Here is a 17,041-nt window from a genome sequence, read left to right as displayed (position 1 = left end):
CTTGCTGGCCCCAAGTTCCAAGGCTTTGGTGAGGGCAATTAGCTCTGCTTTCTGCACCAATGTGCCGGGGGGTAGAAGTTCAGCCCAGATGACATTTGATCCACCACAGCAGCATCTGCTCGTCTCTGACCAGCATGGAGAAAACTGCTGCCATCTTGTAGCCTTGGCTCCCTGCAGGGATCAGTTGTAGAGGTCTTTCCTTCACCTATGGGCTCTCCTTTTGGGCCAGTTAGTTGTGGCCCATCAGGCAGGAAATGTATCTGGGCCCCCATTTTGGAGAGTATGTCTCAACCCAGCAGAGGGTACGGACAGTCTGGGATGACCCTAAATGAATGGGATACCCGGTCCATCCCTAAGTCCACTGTTCTTCAGGCAGTCCGTGAATACATTTTGGTGCCAGTGGCTCCTTGGACCCAAGATTTTTCTTGGGGATGCAGCTATTGGCTTGGAGGATGACCTAGTGCTGAGCCCCTGTGTCCACCAAGAATTGAGTGGGTTTCCCCTCAACTCTCAGAGTTACCCTGGGTTCACGGAGGGGGTCTGAACCCTGTCCTCCCTAGACGCCGTCTTCCCTCAGGGCTAACACCTTCACTGTTTGGGGGCGCTTTTCCCAAGGCCTGGGATTTCCTGCCCCTGGCTTCTGTTTGTTAGAGCGCTCTGGGGCCCAGTGGCCCCTCTCCTTGCAATTTGCCCACCGGTCCTTTTCAAGGGGGTTTCTGTCTCTCTTTGGTTGGAGTCTCTCTTCTCTGCTTTCCCTAACTACTTTAGCCAAGATTCTTTGTAAATTCCTTTCCTGTCACTTTTCTTTTTTTCTTCATCTTCCTTTAATCTTCTTCCTTTCTCTTTCTCTGCTCCTTCTCCTCCTCTGTGTCCTTGTTATGGTGGACTTTCTCGGCAACCTGCACTGAATCCCTCAGTGACTTATCCTGCAGTCTCTCTAGCCCCTGAAGCTTTTTCCTGATATCTCTACTAGCGTGGTCTATAAATGCCACAGTCAGTGTAGCTTTGTGCTCCCCACTGCTGGGGTCACAGGATGGATATTGGCAGAAGGCTCATGAGCTCCTCTAAAAAGGCTACAGCAACTCATCTGGTCCCAGCTTAACCTCATGTACCTTGGTCAAATTGGTGCGTTGTCATGCGGTCCCCTTGAGACCTGGCAGTAGACTTTCAGGTGCCCCTTATCTTCTGCTGTATTAAAGTCCCAGTCAGGTCTAGTCAGGGGGAAACCTGCTGTTGATGACAGCCTGATCAATCGATGGTACACCCTGTGTCTGAGGGGACATTCTTTCTGGCTTCCTGCATTATCCTCTCTCACTCTTTGGTAGTGAAGAACACTCTCATAAGTTGTTGGATATCATTCCAGGTGGGCTGATGAGTAAATAAAACAGTCTCAAAGAGATTAATCAGCTCCTTGGGGTTATCTGAAGTGGGGGTTGGGCCTTCCAGTTGTACAAGTTATCCAAAGAATAGGGTCAAAATTATGTAGTCTGATTCCTTTATCATCTAGAGGCTCATATGCCCTCAGTGGGAGAGCCACTGTGGTATCAGGGGAAGTGGCTCTAAGGCTTTGGGTCTCCAGGCCAGGACCAGAAAGTTGGTGGTCTCCTACCACTCCTCCCTCTGGTAAAGGGGGGTACAGTGGCCCTGTTCCTGTATGGGTTGAGGATCCCAGAGCCAGTGCTGGCACTGGCAGGTTCATGGGGGCAAGGATAAGGTCTTGGAGCAACATGTCTGCTGTTGAAAAGTCTTGGAGGATGAACTTCTTCTCAGGTTTGGATCCCTTCTCCCATTTTTCCTTTTTCCTGCAGGCCAGAAACTGTGAGGTGGGTCTTGGGAAAGAAAGGCTTTTATCCATTAAGCAGGGGTTGGGGGTGGGGTGGGGAGTGGGGTGGGGTGGGGTGGGCATGGGGGGGTCTTCCAGTAGAATTTTCCAGGTAACTGTATAGGGCATTTGGTCTGGGTGCCCGAGAGATCCTGGCCTAAAGACTTTCTTCTACTGCTTTGATCACCTCCAAGTTGAAGGTCCCTATGGGTGGCTCCCCTACTCTGAAGGTGGCCATTCAGAGAAGCAGAGTTAACTAACTTTCCTTTCTTTACTACTACTGACAAGTTTTCTCCTCTAGTGCTTAACTAGAATATTTAAGAGGGTAGATTCTGTCTGTCCAATGTCCAAAAATGTCATCAGTCCAAGTCCAAGAACACAGAACAAGATAACCAACACCAACAAGCACAGAAAAAGACAATCAACACACAGACAGTTCACCCCTGCCACAGGCACAGTCACAGACAGTTTGTCCCTTCCACGGGTGCAGAAACCAGGTTATAGCAAGACTCGGCTTCTGCTGATACTCTCTTGCCATAAGGCACATTTGCCCACTGCAAATGCCTTCACCAGACCTGAAGGAGCCCAAAGTGAGATGCAAAAGTCAGAAAGACAAACACTGACAAACACAAACTGGTGCCTGTCGCCTAGCTCTGTCTTTTTCCCTCTGATCAGTCTACTCAGTGGTTGCTTGGGGATGGGGTGGGGTGTCTCCTCAAATCCGATGGAGCCCCCAAATGTAAGACCCCAATCCTCCATCAGCGGTACTTACTTTGAGATGCCCATGGAGATGCAGATCAATGCAAAAGCAAGAGGTTTATTTTCCAGTGCATAGGGGTCAACTCTCAATCAGTTGAAGGTGACTGCAAGAACAGTTTCTTTTTTTTTTTCTTTTTTCTTTTTTTCTTTCTTTTTTTTTTTTTTCCTTGACAGTGTTTCTCTGTATAGCCCTGGCTGTCCTGGAACTCACTTTATAGACCAGGCTGGCCTCGAACTCAGAAATCTGCCCGCCTCTGCCTCCAGAGTGCTGGGATTAAAGGCGTGCGCCACCATGCCCGGCTCAAAAGCAGTTTCTTAATGAAAACAGTATAAAGCCTTTTAGAACTAGCCTCAAAATGAACGATACAGCATTATTTGAAATAATTATAACTATTATAAATAATAATTTATTATGTAAATATATGATAATTATAACAAATATTTATTATTTATAAAATTATTATTATTATTGTCAGGGTCTCACTATGTAGCACTGTATGGCCTGGAACTCACAGAAATTCGTCTCCATCTGTCACTTGAGTACTATGATTAAAGGCTAGCATCACCATGCCTAGCAGCAATTCTTTTTGCCACTCAATAGCTGATGGATAAAATTCTTTTGTGTCATATCATTATTTTGGAAGAAGGGACAGATTTATTTTGTCCAGATCAAGACTGAAATTCTAGAATATATGTAAAGTACTTATAGAAAAACACCTAAAAGGAATCTATCCAAGTGATAATAGAGTGAAGAGCTGGCTAACAAATTCAGATTTAATGGAAATATTATGAAAGCTGTCAAGAATAGAGGTTTTCTCTCTGAACACCATTCTAACTTAAATATACCAAACTGACAACCTATAATAATTCATGCCTCAAAACTGGTCAATATTTTCTCAGCAATTACAGCAATGACCTTGTCATTTCAAACACAATCACTGATAATGTCTGCTGCCCATGCTGAAGGTGACTGTTCAAAAATGTTAGCATTTTGAAAACCTTTTGTTAGCTACTTGGCGAGTTTGACACCTTATCAATCAATACTTAGTAGCTGGTGGTGTTAATGAGTAGGGTCTTACATTTTTATTGGATAAAATATGGCAATGCATAGAAGGCCTACATAATCAGTGAACCAATATTCTCTAGAAGACTTATACAAGGTGCTGGGGAGATGGCTCAGCTTAAGAGAACTAGCTGCTCATCCAGAGGACCTGGGTTCAATTTCTGGCACCCACTTGGGATGAATGTTCTATGTTTTATGTTGGATAATAAAGATGGTATAAAAAACTTTATCTGCAAAGCCAAGAGCTGCCACGTGTTTCAGCCATGAACCAGACACGTGGCAGGAGGGCCCCTGCTGGAAAAATGTTCGTTTTTAGAAAAAGCAGCAAGTGCACAGCCTCTTCATTTCGGACTAAAAAGTCTGATAAATGGTTCATGATTAATGTGTTTGACAATGGTAAATTGCTTTTTTATTCTATGATTGTAGCTACAAAAATTAATATTCTCTGATTGGTCTAAAATTAACTGCTTCATTTGGTTCTTCTTTATTGAAAATGTGCTCTGCATGATTTCACATTCAGCTCATAAGTTGTTGGTTAAGATTAATAATTGTTACATTGCTACAGATGGTTAATGTTAAATTTGATAACTCAAGTTTAGAGTCCTTCCTACACCTGGCATAAGGCAGCCCAAGAGGCTGGGTCTCTAAAGATATTTCTAGTTTAGATAATGATTAATATGGTTCCTATCCTAAATAGTAAAATTTAAGATAAGATTTAAAGCAATGCCTCTTTATTAAAGCATTAAAGCTTGCTTTAATAGGTATTCATAGGTATTAATTGACATCCAAACTTCGTAATATGATAGTAATGCTTCTAATATTGATTTTAAAGGTGATAAATTGTTTTAAACTTAGGTTTTGCTTTCCCAAAGTTGTAGGTATTATCCTAACCTTACACAAAAAACTTAAAAATTATGGTTAAAACTGCCATTGTTCCATTGACTGCAGCTTGCAGTTTGATTGCAAATTTAAGATTGATGCTCAGATTAAAAAGTATTTTACCTTTGAGTCAATACAGGGCTCTGGGCAGCCCCAGAGCGGCTTGTGGCCTTTCTTTTGTTTTGCAAACAATGCCTGAAAAGGTTTTTCCCTGTGTTCAAGAAAATTTCTTTTTAACAGTGTTACAGATCTATTCAGATGTTTAAAATAATGCTTAAATTCAAAGATTTTTGCTTCTAGTAAACTGGTAATCGCTAGAAAATTTTGCCTCTAGGTATGGCTAATATAGCTTTACATTATGTAAGAAAAAATTTTATTGTTTCTGCTTCTATACAAGAAGCCAAAAGTTTTAATCTTTCAGTATATATTGTTTCCTAAGTGGAAAGTATTTTATTAACTAATGCTTCTCAAGGGAAGTTTACCTTAAATCCTTGCTCTCACCCAAAAGATTCAGAGACAGTATCCTTTTATTACTTAGTGTTTTAGTTTACTACAAAAGATTTTACAAAAAATAAAGAAAGCTTTTATAATTGTTGTTAATTGGTAATTAAAAATTAGTTGTGCCCAAGACAATTCTTTGGCCAGAAAAAACATTATTGTAAAGTCATTTTTCTCATCCTCCCAGCCGATCTTGGGCCCACGTGGGCCCAACTAGCTGCTGTGGGGCGAAGTCTTAAGACACACAGTTGCCCCTGTTCCCAGTACAAATAATCTGGTTGTGTGCTGTAGATGGTGTTTTAAAATGCTGAACAATCAAACCTTAATTTGTATATTAATAGTCAATGCTATATCTCTGAGCTTATAATTTCTTAAAATTGTTCTTCCCTCAGATACTATTAATTCTCAAATTTGCAATTGCTTATACATATTTCTAGTTAATAAATAAATAAATTATGCACGTGTGACTCTTAATAACTTTTCAAGCTTTCTAGTTACAACCGTTCCTTAAGAAAAATGATTGAGAGCTGGGCGGTGGTGGCACACGCCTTTAATCCCAGCACTCGGGAGGCAGAGGCAGGCGGATTTCTGAGTTCGAGGCCAGCCTGGTCTACAAAGTGAGTTCCAGGACAGCCAGGGCTATACAGAGAAACCCTGTCTCGAAAAACGAAAAATGATTGAAAGTGCAATTAGTCACTGCCCCTTTACAGCCAAGTATGTAAAATGTTTTGTCCAACAAGTTATTAATTCAAAAGGTTGGATATTGTAAAATTTTAAACTTTAACTCCTTAAAAGACAAAAGAGAGAAATTGTATCCCCATATATACTATTTAGTGCATTTCCATGCACACTATTTAAATCATACCTTTATTTTCAAAATTTGAGATTAAAATGTCAAATTTAATAAATGCTTTTTAGTATCTTAAAAGGGTCTACTTATTGGCTTATAGATTGATCCTAAAACAGCTACCTTATTAGGAAAGGGAAAAACAGGTTCTCTCCACAGAACGCTACAGAAGCCTATTAGTAATTCGTGTGCCAAGCTGACAGGTAAGTTAACTCAGTGTCCTAATTAAAAGGACTAAAAGATTAAGTTCATGTTTTAGATCCATCCTTGCTTGTCATTTTTCCAGTTTAGACTAGCTTCTAGCCTTTTAACTTTATGGCAATAGTACATCAGAGACTGTATATTCAGACTTAGTAAAATTAGTCATTTAATAGAGTCATAATGATTTTTCACTTTTCTTCAGTGTGACCAGCCATTCTAACTCAATCTTAGACTGGTCTAATATTCAGTCCAATTATTAGAGATTCCTATATTCTAAATTACCTAGCAAAGTTAATTCAGAGCATATCCCCCAAGGTCACCAAAGGCTCATCTTGCCTTATTTGTCCTAAACTTTTTGCAAACTGATATTAAAGGTCAGTCTGCAGCGGATCGCCACTGGCATCCAGTTACTTCTAATTCTTATCGATTAATAAAATGGAAGGACCCCCTAACTAACGAATGACAGGATCCGGTTCTAATCTGGGGAAGGGGCTCGGTTTGTGTTTTTTCAAGAGATAAAGATAGAGCACGGTGGCTGCCAGAGAGATTAATTAGTCAGATAAACACACATTCCAAATCTTCTTATAAGTATCACCTTGAGGACTAAAATTCCTCTTTTGCTTAAAATTCAGCTGGAAACTGAAGCTCCCAGAAAAGCTGTTTTCCTGCTACTCTCTGCCAGCTCCCCCACAGGAGGCCAGAGACTAGCCTTAGCCTTACAATTTGCAACTGAATAAAGTACCTAGACTTCTCCAAAAAGAAAATTTGCATTGCTACTCTCTCATTGTCTAGATCTCTTTCTTTTTTTCAAGTAGGCCAATCTACGTTCTCCTGCCGGACCTGCAGGCATGCCTTCCCCTCCCCCAAGAGCACACAGGTGGCTACTGCTATCTCCCTTCCAAGGACATTCCAGCACGTGGCTTTCAGTCTGAGATAGAATTTAGATTTACCAAGAGAGCTAGGGAAGTAGAAATTTCATATATTTACAGAGATTAGTTCTTATTTTGATAGATGGAATTAGTCCCTTAGCTGGCCTCTGGCTTTTCACCCTTGCTGTTACTGCAAGGTGTCCTTAGTTCCTCAGGCTATTGGGAATAACAGGGATGAGGAGGAAAGACTTCCAGCTCCTATTTTAACCATAATTCGTGGTGTTAATAATGACATAATTCTTGTCTAGGCCTTGCTAAATCTGAGGTTGACAAGTCTCCTATAGAGACTGCGCAGCGCTCAGAACTGCGCGTACTGCTTCGTGATCATACGAATACAGTATGGCTACCGCTTGGCACAGAAGATTACAGCGGGGGAAGGTCCAGCTTGATCGTTTCTGAGTTCCCTGTGCGACACACCTGGTTTGAAGGAGGTTGGTATCTGATTCCAGCCAAAAACCAAAAATACCTAAGGCTCTGCCTCCCCTCCCCAAAAGATACCAAGAGCCACAGATGTGGGTCGTTATAACACCCACGGAAGGAATCGGGTCAATGTCCACCCAAGCCAAGGTTAAAGGCCCACTCATCTACGAATGAGAAAATCATTTGATCACCTCAGTTAAGCGTTGCCTTATTAAACTTAATAAATAGGGGGGAGAGAGGTTTGAGACCATACTGTCGAAAGGGCAAGCCCTTCACTGCCTCCCACCCAAATAAAAAAGCCAATTGGCCTTGTACTAAGGAGCCAGCCGGTCTTGCCCCTTTTCCCTGTTTCCCTGCCTGTCATCCAAAATTGCGGAGGAATATCAACTCAGTGTTATTCTTTAGCCAGGGTTCCAACGCCCTACTTAAAATGCAACCAGGAAGTTACCTATTCAGCACTAATTAGCATTATAAAGTCAGAGCCTACAGCTCAGCGCTATTCTGTTAGTGGTTTACTAGGATAATAAGGACAGTCTTAGCCAGATACAGTTTACCATTAGAAAAGTTAGGGAATCCCACGGAAACAGGTTTTTTTCTTTAGCCCTAAGAACTCAGGCAGAACTATTGCGCATAGATAATTTTTCTGCCTCAGGCCAGCCTTTTTTTTTCTTTTATTTTTCGTTAACTAATGGGAGGAGATGTGGTTTCCCTTCCCCCACCTGCTTGAACCTGCTTGCTCAAGGGTGGAGCTTCCTGCTCATTCATCCTGCCACGCCCACTGCTGGACCCTGCCTCTTTGCTGCTTGGAGGCACACACGTGTTCGTCCTGCTACTGGACCCCGAGATTGTTTGGCGGGAAATCGGGTTCCCTCCCCCTTCCTTTATAACTGAGTGTCTGGAAATAGTAAAATTGAGCTTTGATCAGAATACTGTCTTAGCTACATTTCTTTCTCTCGCCGCCTAGCCCCTCTTCTCTTCCAGGTTTCCAAAATGCCTTTCCAGGCTAGAACCCAGGCTGTGATCTGCTGGCCGGACACAACATTTCTCCACATCCTGGCTCTGCCCTCTGGGCCCCTGAGCTCCGCCCTCAGCCTCTGGCTTCACACCGAGGCCCCGACTCCCACGTGCAGTCCATACTCTCCCAGTGCTCACTGGTCCTTCTAGCAGTACCTGGGTTGCATGCAACCAGCAGTGAACTTTACTGGGTAGGGGTGGGAAGCCGGTGGCTCTGGGCAGCCATGATAACCTGGCACAGAAGCAGAGTTGCACTTTGGCGCGTCCACTCCTAATGCGGCTTCTCGCAGGCAGAGCCAATAGTCCAGGGAGAGGAGGCCAGGGAGACCCTGGAGAGGTTGTAGGTGCAGGCGGATCAGCGGCAGAGACCCTGTCTGGCTCAGGAAGGTACTGTGAGCCGCAGGGAGCTGAACCCCTTTCCCAGACAGTAGAGTCTCCCTTTCCCCTCTGGGGACCTTTACCTGTCACCTCCTGAAGAATCGAACTGGGATTGTCCACTAAAGTGGCCTTAGGCACCATTTGTCTAGGGCACTCTGGCTGGGCCTCAGAACTTAGTGCTCTGGGCCATTGAGTTGTCCAGGGAGCACAGGGTGTATCACTTTTATGTAGGGATTGTGCCCGGGGCTGTGGCATGGGCAGGAGCTGATGTCCACAGGCAGTGTCAGCAATATGCCAAATGCACCAAGCACCGAGGCAAAGCCACAAGAATGCAGATACCTTCTTTCAGGCAACTCAGTTTTGTGCTAAACCTCAATAGGCTTTCTTTTGTTAGGACCATGCAAAGAGTGGAACACCAGCTATTCAAGGATGTGAGAGACCCCGACTTAGAGCATTTCTCCCTGGAAGGTAAAGCCCCTGGATGTTCCCCAAGCTTGTTTTCCCTGATCTTTAAAATTACAGCTAGAAAGAAGCTCTTTGTTCTCTATAGCCAGCAAAAGACCTTTTTGTTTCTATACTGTACAACCAGAGATGTCTGACTTCCTGTGCCAAGGACATGGAGATAGACGCCTAAGAGGAGGCTGTAGCTCACTCCCCCCCCCCCCACACACACCAGAAAGGAGCTGTAGCCAACTCTCCTCCCAACTCCTCCCAATTCCTCAGCTAGCTGTTAGAAGCCCCCTACTGTCACCGCTCAGGGTCAAACTCCTCTGGCCTGCACAGCTGTGGAGGGACTTCATCCTCAGCTAGCTGATAATAAAACCTCTTGCAGTTTGCATCAGGTGTGGTTTTCTCTCGGGACACTGGGGGGCTGGCCAGCTCATCTGGGACTTGAGTGGAGGCCCAGCTTTGGGGGTCTTACATATGTAGATGAAAGTTGCTCCCCAAAACTAAGAGTGGTGTGAATTATATATAGTTCCTGCCTCCAAGGGTTTATTAAAATAACTTAAAATGCCTTTGAGATGACAAACGTTAAGACTCATCATTTTACTTAGATTTGCCTCCTGCCGTTATAATTTTAGGCTCCCTCATAATCCTACTAACATTTTATTCTCTCTGTACTATTTTTTCATTCATTCATCAATATCGTTTTATCCTGGCCAGGTTCTTTCTGCTCTTCCTTCCCAGCATGCACTTGGGTCTGCTGTAGATTCCACTCTCTTCAGTACCACAACAGGACTATTTAATCCTTAGATGATTTACAGCCAAACAAGGTGACTAGCTGCTCCCAGGAGAGCTTATTAAAAGATTTCATTTCTTCGCATCCAGGTAACTTACCCACAAAAACTAATTCTTCTTTTTCTTCTTCTTCTTCTTGAATTTTAATTATATTTATATTGGAGTTTTGACTTATATATGTCTACATGAACCTTTGGAGCCTTGGAACCCTTGAAACATGAGTTACAGACATGAGCTGCCGTGTGGGTGCTGGGAATTGAACCCAGGTCCTCTGGAAGAAGAGCCAGTGCTCTTGAGTCATCTTTCCAGCCCCTGGAATATTTTTCAAGACATTTCTCATCTGTGCCTTAAAGACTAATACAACTGTAACTTAAAAGTGTAACTAAAAGGGCATTTTTTCCCTTGAAGAAATGCTTCTCGAATAAGGAAATCAATAGTCTGAAGGTAATTAAAATATTTTCAATTTATGCAAACAAGGCTCATGTTTATGAAAGTTTTCATTTGCTGCATCTTAGTATTCAAGAAGTTCTGGAGAATTTCATATTTTCAAGATTAGGGATATTTAATCGTTTGGTTTTCTACTTTTTGTTTTCTTTGGAGATTTGTGGGAAGATTACTTTCTAATACTTCCACATCTGGGGGTGAGTGGTGTTGCAATACACACATACACACACACACACACACACACACACACACACACACACACACAGGCGGGCACACACATGCACACACACACACACACACACACACACACGAGAACTTAGTATTCTGGAGAGCAGAGTGTTATGGATTGAATTACGTTCCTTTAGAACTTATATGTTGGCCTGGTATAGTGGCACATATCTGCAATGTCAGCACTTGGGAGATAGAGGTAGGAAAATTACAAATTCAAGACCATGCTTAGTATATATATACATATATATATATATATATACGCACACATATATACACACACATATATACACACACATATATAACATATATATGTATGTATACACACGCATATATATATATATATATATATATATATATATATATATATACACACAGTGAGTTTGAGGCCAGGCTTGGCTACATGAAACTTTGTTTCTAAATAAATAAATTAAATTAATAAATAAATAAGCAAAATAATTTTTACACTCCCCTATGAGGTCATATAGTTGCTATGGTTGCTCTCACAGACTAATATAGCCATTATAAAGAAAGTAAAATCACCCAGGTACAGGGTGTATGCCTGTAGTCCCAGAACTCAGGCAGGCAGGGCTAGAGGCAAGAAGATCTCAGGTGGGAAACAGCCTGGATTGCAAGATGACACTATCAGAAAAAGCAAATGGAATGACAATACAGTAGACTGGAGGGATGGCTCTGTGTTGCAGGAAATTTAAGAAAAACAACTGGCCATGAACTGGCGGGTAATGGTCAGCCTGTTTTTATCTCGTGAAGACTCTGACTCAGTGCTCCAAAATCTCTCCATCCAGCTCCCTAAGTTTCTACTGGCAGGTCCTCACCAAGTCAGCCCCATGCTTCAAAACCCCCATGACCTTGTGGTACACCTCAGGCAAGCCCACAGTTTGCCACCATACCTTTCTCTCTTGAACCCAGACAAGCCACTGTGTGGAGGATAACATTACACAATCTTAGTTCAGAAAGGACAGCAACTCAATTGCTGGACCCACAGCTAAAACCCTAATCTTGTAAGCCTTATTAAATCTAAATCCTCTGGGACCTCTCTTCCTCCTTCTAACCCAAAGTCCTGCCTACCCACCCAGTGATTGGATCCTTTATTCATTAGGGGATGGTTCAGAAGATGTCACCTGAGTACTTGACCCATTCCTTGTCTGCAGCCCCTCCCGGGAGAGCAGGATTAGCATCAAAATACAAGCAACCCCAGGGCCATCCACAACAGCTCCCTGATTAAGAGCTCTTGCTATGCCAGGCAAGTAGCACAACCTTTAATCCTAATACTCAGGATGCAGAGTCAGGCTGATGTCTGTGAGTTCAAGGCCAGTACATCCAGGGACCCTTAACTACTCCACAAACAACAACAACAACAACTAGCAGCTCTTGTTACTCTTGCAGAAGAAATAGGTTTGGTCCCCAGCACCAACATGGTAGTTTATAGCCTCTTATAACTACAGATGAAGGGGATCTGATCCCTCTTCTGACCTCCATGTGCACCACCACACCTGTGAAATCACACAGATATTTGCTGGCAAAACAGTTGTACACATCAAATTTTAAAAGTTTTTTAAAAAAAAGACATTTTCTCCTTTCTCCTACAGCTCTGTTTCCTGAGGCATTTGCAAACCAATTCAGCACTATGGAAAAACAAGTCCAGGAAAGAAATGCTTTAAAAGCTGGCATATCAAGCTGGGTACAATGTCTCATACCTGCACTTGGAAATCTGAACAGAAGGAAGGCAGAAAGGCTGAGACCAGCTTGGGGTACAAGTGAGACTGTCTCAAAAAACAAAGAAACAATACCCCTCACCCCCCCCCCCGCCAGAAATCCGAAAACAAAATGAGATAGAAAAAGTATACCACGATGTCCTGGTGTCAGTGGCTCTTGGGTCACTCTAGTTTTCTCTACACTGACTGTATCAACAAACTAACTCCTTAGAACCACCATGTGGCGATGTGACCTGTAGATGCCTCAGAAATGGCTACTGTGTGGTATCTCAGGAGAGGTTTCGCATGATTTCTTTCATGACTGCACCTGCTTTCCTTCTTAATGCTTTGGCTTTGCCTACTTACTAGAAGTGTTCAATGGCACACAGATCCTTTCTCTGTACTGTCTATTCTCACTCGGTCTAGTTCCACGTTTGATGTCACTGTCTTCTCCAGATACTAATGCCACAGAGTGTTGACATAGGCAGAGTTCATCTGTAGAAGATCCTTTCCCTAGCCTGAGTGTTGCCAAGGCTTTCTTAGGAAAAGCCTTCCAAATGTTAGAGGCCCAGAGTTTTAGCATGAGAGTCTTGTCAAATAATCTCAATAAAGAGAAGCGTTGTCCCAAGTATTAACAGTGATACTCCTTCTATTGCCCATCCCAGCTATCTTATGAAAGGGATCATAGTAATTATTTTCTTTGTGTTATTATGAGACTAGTTCTGTTTCGTAGCACACTACAGTTTTATATTGTGCTTAAATGTTTTGGGTAAATGCCTGTCTACATGATCACTTATCATTGTAGGCTCTGCATCTGAGTTGGCCATGACATCTATAGTCAGAGCTGGGTGAGGCTCTTCGTCAAGGAGGGACATTACAAGGATACTACCCTCTGCTTTCTCCTCCCTTGTGGAACTTCATGAAAAGCTTGACTCTTCTTTCTATGTGGCTGAATAAAGAGCCAAATGGTTTCTCTGAATCCTGATAGGATGAGAACTATATCCTTGCACAGACCACAGAGCTACAGGTCCTTTGTCTGCCCTTAGAGATATGTCTGCATCTTTCTTACCACGAGTCTGAATCACAGAAGCACTGGAAGGTGAAGGTCCTTTTTAGAGAATGTCCGGGCCTGCGGGACAGTCGAAGAAGATCTGGGGAACCACCTGTGGAGAGAATGAAAGGTGCGAAACACAAGGACGGACCCCAAGTCTGATTGATCAAGCTGTCAAATTTTTACTGTTCCCAGGCAGGTTTTATGTCCAGAGAAGCAGGGTATGGGGATCGGGAGGGGGATGGGGGTGAAGCAGAATGGCTTTGTTTCTGGGAGAACGAATCTGTTCCCAAAAGCTGGATATTGGCCAGGTAAAAAGTTCAGCAGGAGAAACAGAACCGAATGGGTTGCTAGATACTTGTCCACAAGATCTATAGCTATTTGTTCTAACTGGGGGTAGTACTTTCCCATAAAGGCCTCAACTTTTTTCCACAGAAATTTCAACTAAGCTAATTCTTTTCCACTCAGGCCAAGACTTTTTAAGTAAGCATTTATGGCTGATAAGGCAGTTAACATTCAAACACGGTCGCTCCTAACACCTCCCCCTTCCTTTTAGTGTAGAAGGACCATGGCGATTTTATTCTTTGCTAAGGCGAGGATAGAGGCCTGCACTTCAGTGAGCAAAGGGGACCTTGTAATGGCTATGATCTTCCTGGTGTTGTCCAGTGAGGCATGGGGGCCATACAACATCATTTCTCTCTAAGAGGACCATCCAAATGTAATTCCAAGGGAGGTATCTGTAATTAGGAGATTTGGTGGAGGCAGTTGAAGATTGGGCCTAGAACACACAGAACAGGCATAGAGGCAGGCCAGGCCCATGGCCAATAAGAGTAGGAAGTCTTTCAGGCCCCTGAGTGGAGTCAGCTGTGGACCATTGGCTGTGTCTGACACTAGGCCTGGGAGGGCCATTCGGACACCTCTTGCCACTCCTCCCCTAACACACAATGCTCTTGAGCTATACCCAGCCTACTGATCATTCTAACATGGTTGTTTCTGGTAATAAGAGTCTTTTTACAGTGAAAAGCATTAGCTTTGTGTCGCCTTGTACCCTCTCTACAAGCCCCTGGAGTAGTGAGTTTTAGCTGCATGTTCTGAGTTCTGTCTTCTGAGTGCTAAGAGCCACTCTTCTCTGAGCACTGGCACTTTATGGACAGTGAATTGAAGCCAGAGAGGGAGTGCCAGAGGACACGGCACTTAGCAGCCATCATCTGTCTATCCTCATGAGGGAGGGGCTCAGAGGACAGAAAATGCAGTGGGTAATATTTGTCAGTAGTGAGAATAAAGTCAGTCATGAGCAGTTCCCTGTGCCCTAGTCTGTTCCCTCCTTCTATCATTGTCTGCTGTGGGCTTTGGTACATACCCAAAGGAAGGAAACCTGTCCAGACCAGAAACTGCTGCCAGTCTAATGGCCAGTCTTCCTCCCCCTGCCCCAATTTGCTCACTCTGCCTACAAAATGCTGCAGATCTAATGAGAACCTGCCTTGAAGGATTTCTAGGCTAGCCTGATCTACACAGATAGAGTTGTAGGTCACCCAGGGCAACATGTCTGTACAGAACATGTCTGTAAACATTCAACCCATCACACTCTGCTCTTGAGACTTCTAAGTTCTCATATATATTTTTTGACAGTCCCCAAATTCTTATCCCACTTCACTATCAAATTATAAATCCAAAATCTTATCAAAATATAGATAGAAACTTATAAAGTCACAATCCTGTAATTCCAGCATATGATGGGGGCAGGAGAATTGCTTGTGCCTTGGAGTTAGAGACAGGTACAGGCAATATATTGAGATACCCCCCACCCCCAGATGTGAAAGTAACAGAAAGTAAACCTACCAAAAACTTCAAAGAAAACAAAAAATAAAAAACAAAACGATTAAATGTCCCTAATCTTGAAAATCTGAAATTCTCCAGAACTTCTTGAATACTACAATGCAGCAAAGAAAAACTTTCATACAGATGAAACTTTTGCATAAATTAAAAATATTTTAATTACCTTCACACTATCGATTTCCTTATGCAATAAACCTTTCTTTCAGGAAAAAAAATGCCCTTTAAGATACACTTAAAAGTTACAGTTCTATTAGTCTTTAAGGCACAAATGAGAAATGTCTTGATAAATAGTCTAGGGGCTGGAAAGATGACTCAAGAGCAGTGGCTGTTTTTCCAGAGACCTGGGTTCCATTCCCAGCACCCACACGGCAGCTCATGTCTGTAATTCCTGTTTCAAGGGTTCCAAGGGTTTATACATACATATAGATGTCATAACACCAATACACATGTAATTGAAATTTAAAAAAGGAAAGGATGAGTTTTCATGAATAAGTTACCTGGATGCCCCCAAAATGAAATCTTTTAATAAGCTCTCCTTGCAGGTGGCTAGTCACCTTGTTTGGCTGTACATCCTCTAAAGATTTTGTAGTCCTGTTGTGGTACTGAAGAGAGTGGAGTGTACCGCATGTACAAGTGCATGCTGGGAAGGAAGTGAGGAAAGAACCTAGGCAGGATGAAATGAAATTGATGAATTAATGAAAAATAGTACCGCGAGAGTAAAATGTTAGTAGGATTATGAGGGAGCCTAGAATTATAACGGTAGGAGGCAAATCTAAGTAAAATGATGAGTCTTAACGTTTGTCATCTCAAAGGCATTTTAAGTTATCCTAATAAACCTTTGGAGGCAGGAACTAAATATAATTCACACCACTCTTAGTTTTGGGGAGCAACTTTCATCTACATCCTTGAATAGCTGGTGTTCCACTCTTTGCATGGTCCTGACAAAAGAAAGTATATTGAGGTCTAGCAAAAATTTGAGTTGCCTGAAAGAAGGCATCTGCAGTCTTGTGGTTTTGCCTTGGTGCTTGGTGCATTTGGCATATTGCTGGCACTGCCTGTGGACATCAGCTCCTGCCCATGCCCCAGCCCTGGGCACAACCCCTACATAAAAGTGATGCACCCTGTTCTCCATGGACAACTCAGTGGCCCAGAGTACTAAGTTCTGAGGCCCAGCCAGCGTGCCCTAGACAAATGGTGCCTAAGGCCACTTTAGTGGACAATCCCAGTTTGATCATTCAGGAGGTGACAGGTAAAGGTCCCCGGAGGGGGAGGGGAGACTCTACTGTCTGGCAAAGGGGTTCAGCTCCATGAGGCTCACAGTACCTTCCTGAGCCTGACCGGGTCTCTGCTGCTGATCCTCCTGCATCTACAACCTCTCCAGGGCCGCCCTGGCCTCCTCTCCTCTGGACTGGGCTCCGTGTGCGAGAAGCCGCGTTAGGAGTGGACGCTCCGAAATGCGACTCTGCTTCTGTGCTGGGTTATCATGGCTGCCCGGAGCCAGCAGCTTCCCACCCCTACCCAGTAAAGTTCACTGCTGGTCCCATGCAATCTGAGGACTGCTGGAAGGACCAGTGAGCACTGGGAGAAACGCCCCAGCACGTGGGAGGCGGGGCCTAGGTGTGAAGTCAGAGGCTGAGGGCGGAGCTCAGGGGCCCTGAGGGCAGAGCCCGGATGTGGAGAAATAGGCTGAGGGCGGGGCTTGGTGCGCGAGAGGCGGA

General features: G+C 43.5%; 1 long non-coding RNA gene across 1 annotated transcript; it reads right to left on the bottom strand.

The window, feature by feature from the left end:
• Nucleotides 1-13,513: 13,513 nt before the first annotated feature.
• Nucleotides 13,514-16,859, bottom strand: LOC147002583 (uncharacterized). Its single transcript, XR_015048520.1, has 3 exons — nucleotides 16,647-16,859; nucleotides 15,821-15,987; nucleotides 13,514-13,599 (listed from the first exon to the last, which is right to left on the bottom strand). It is a non-coding gene; the product is annotated as an uncharacterized LOC147002583 (long non-coding RNA).
• Nucleotides 16,860-17,041: the final 182 nt, after the last annotated feature.

The sequence above is a fragment of the Mus caroli genome, unplaced genomic scaffold (genome assembly GCF_978045245.1).
Source record: "Mus caroli unplaced genomic scaffold, Mus_caroli_1 scaffold_9, whole genome shotgun sequence".
Classification (NCBI taxonomy): domain Eukaryota; kingdom Metazoa; phylum Chordata; class Mammalia; order Rodentia; family Muridae; genus Mus; species Mus caroli.
Note: the sequence above shows the minus strand (reverse complement) of the source record. Positions and strands in the feature narration are given on the sequence as shown.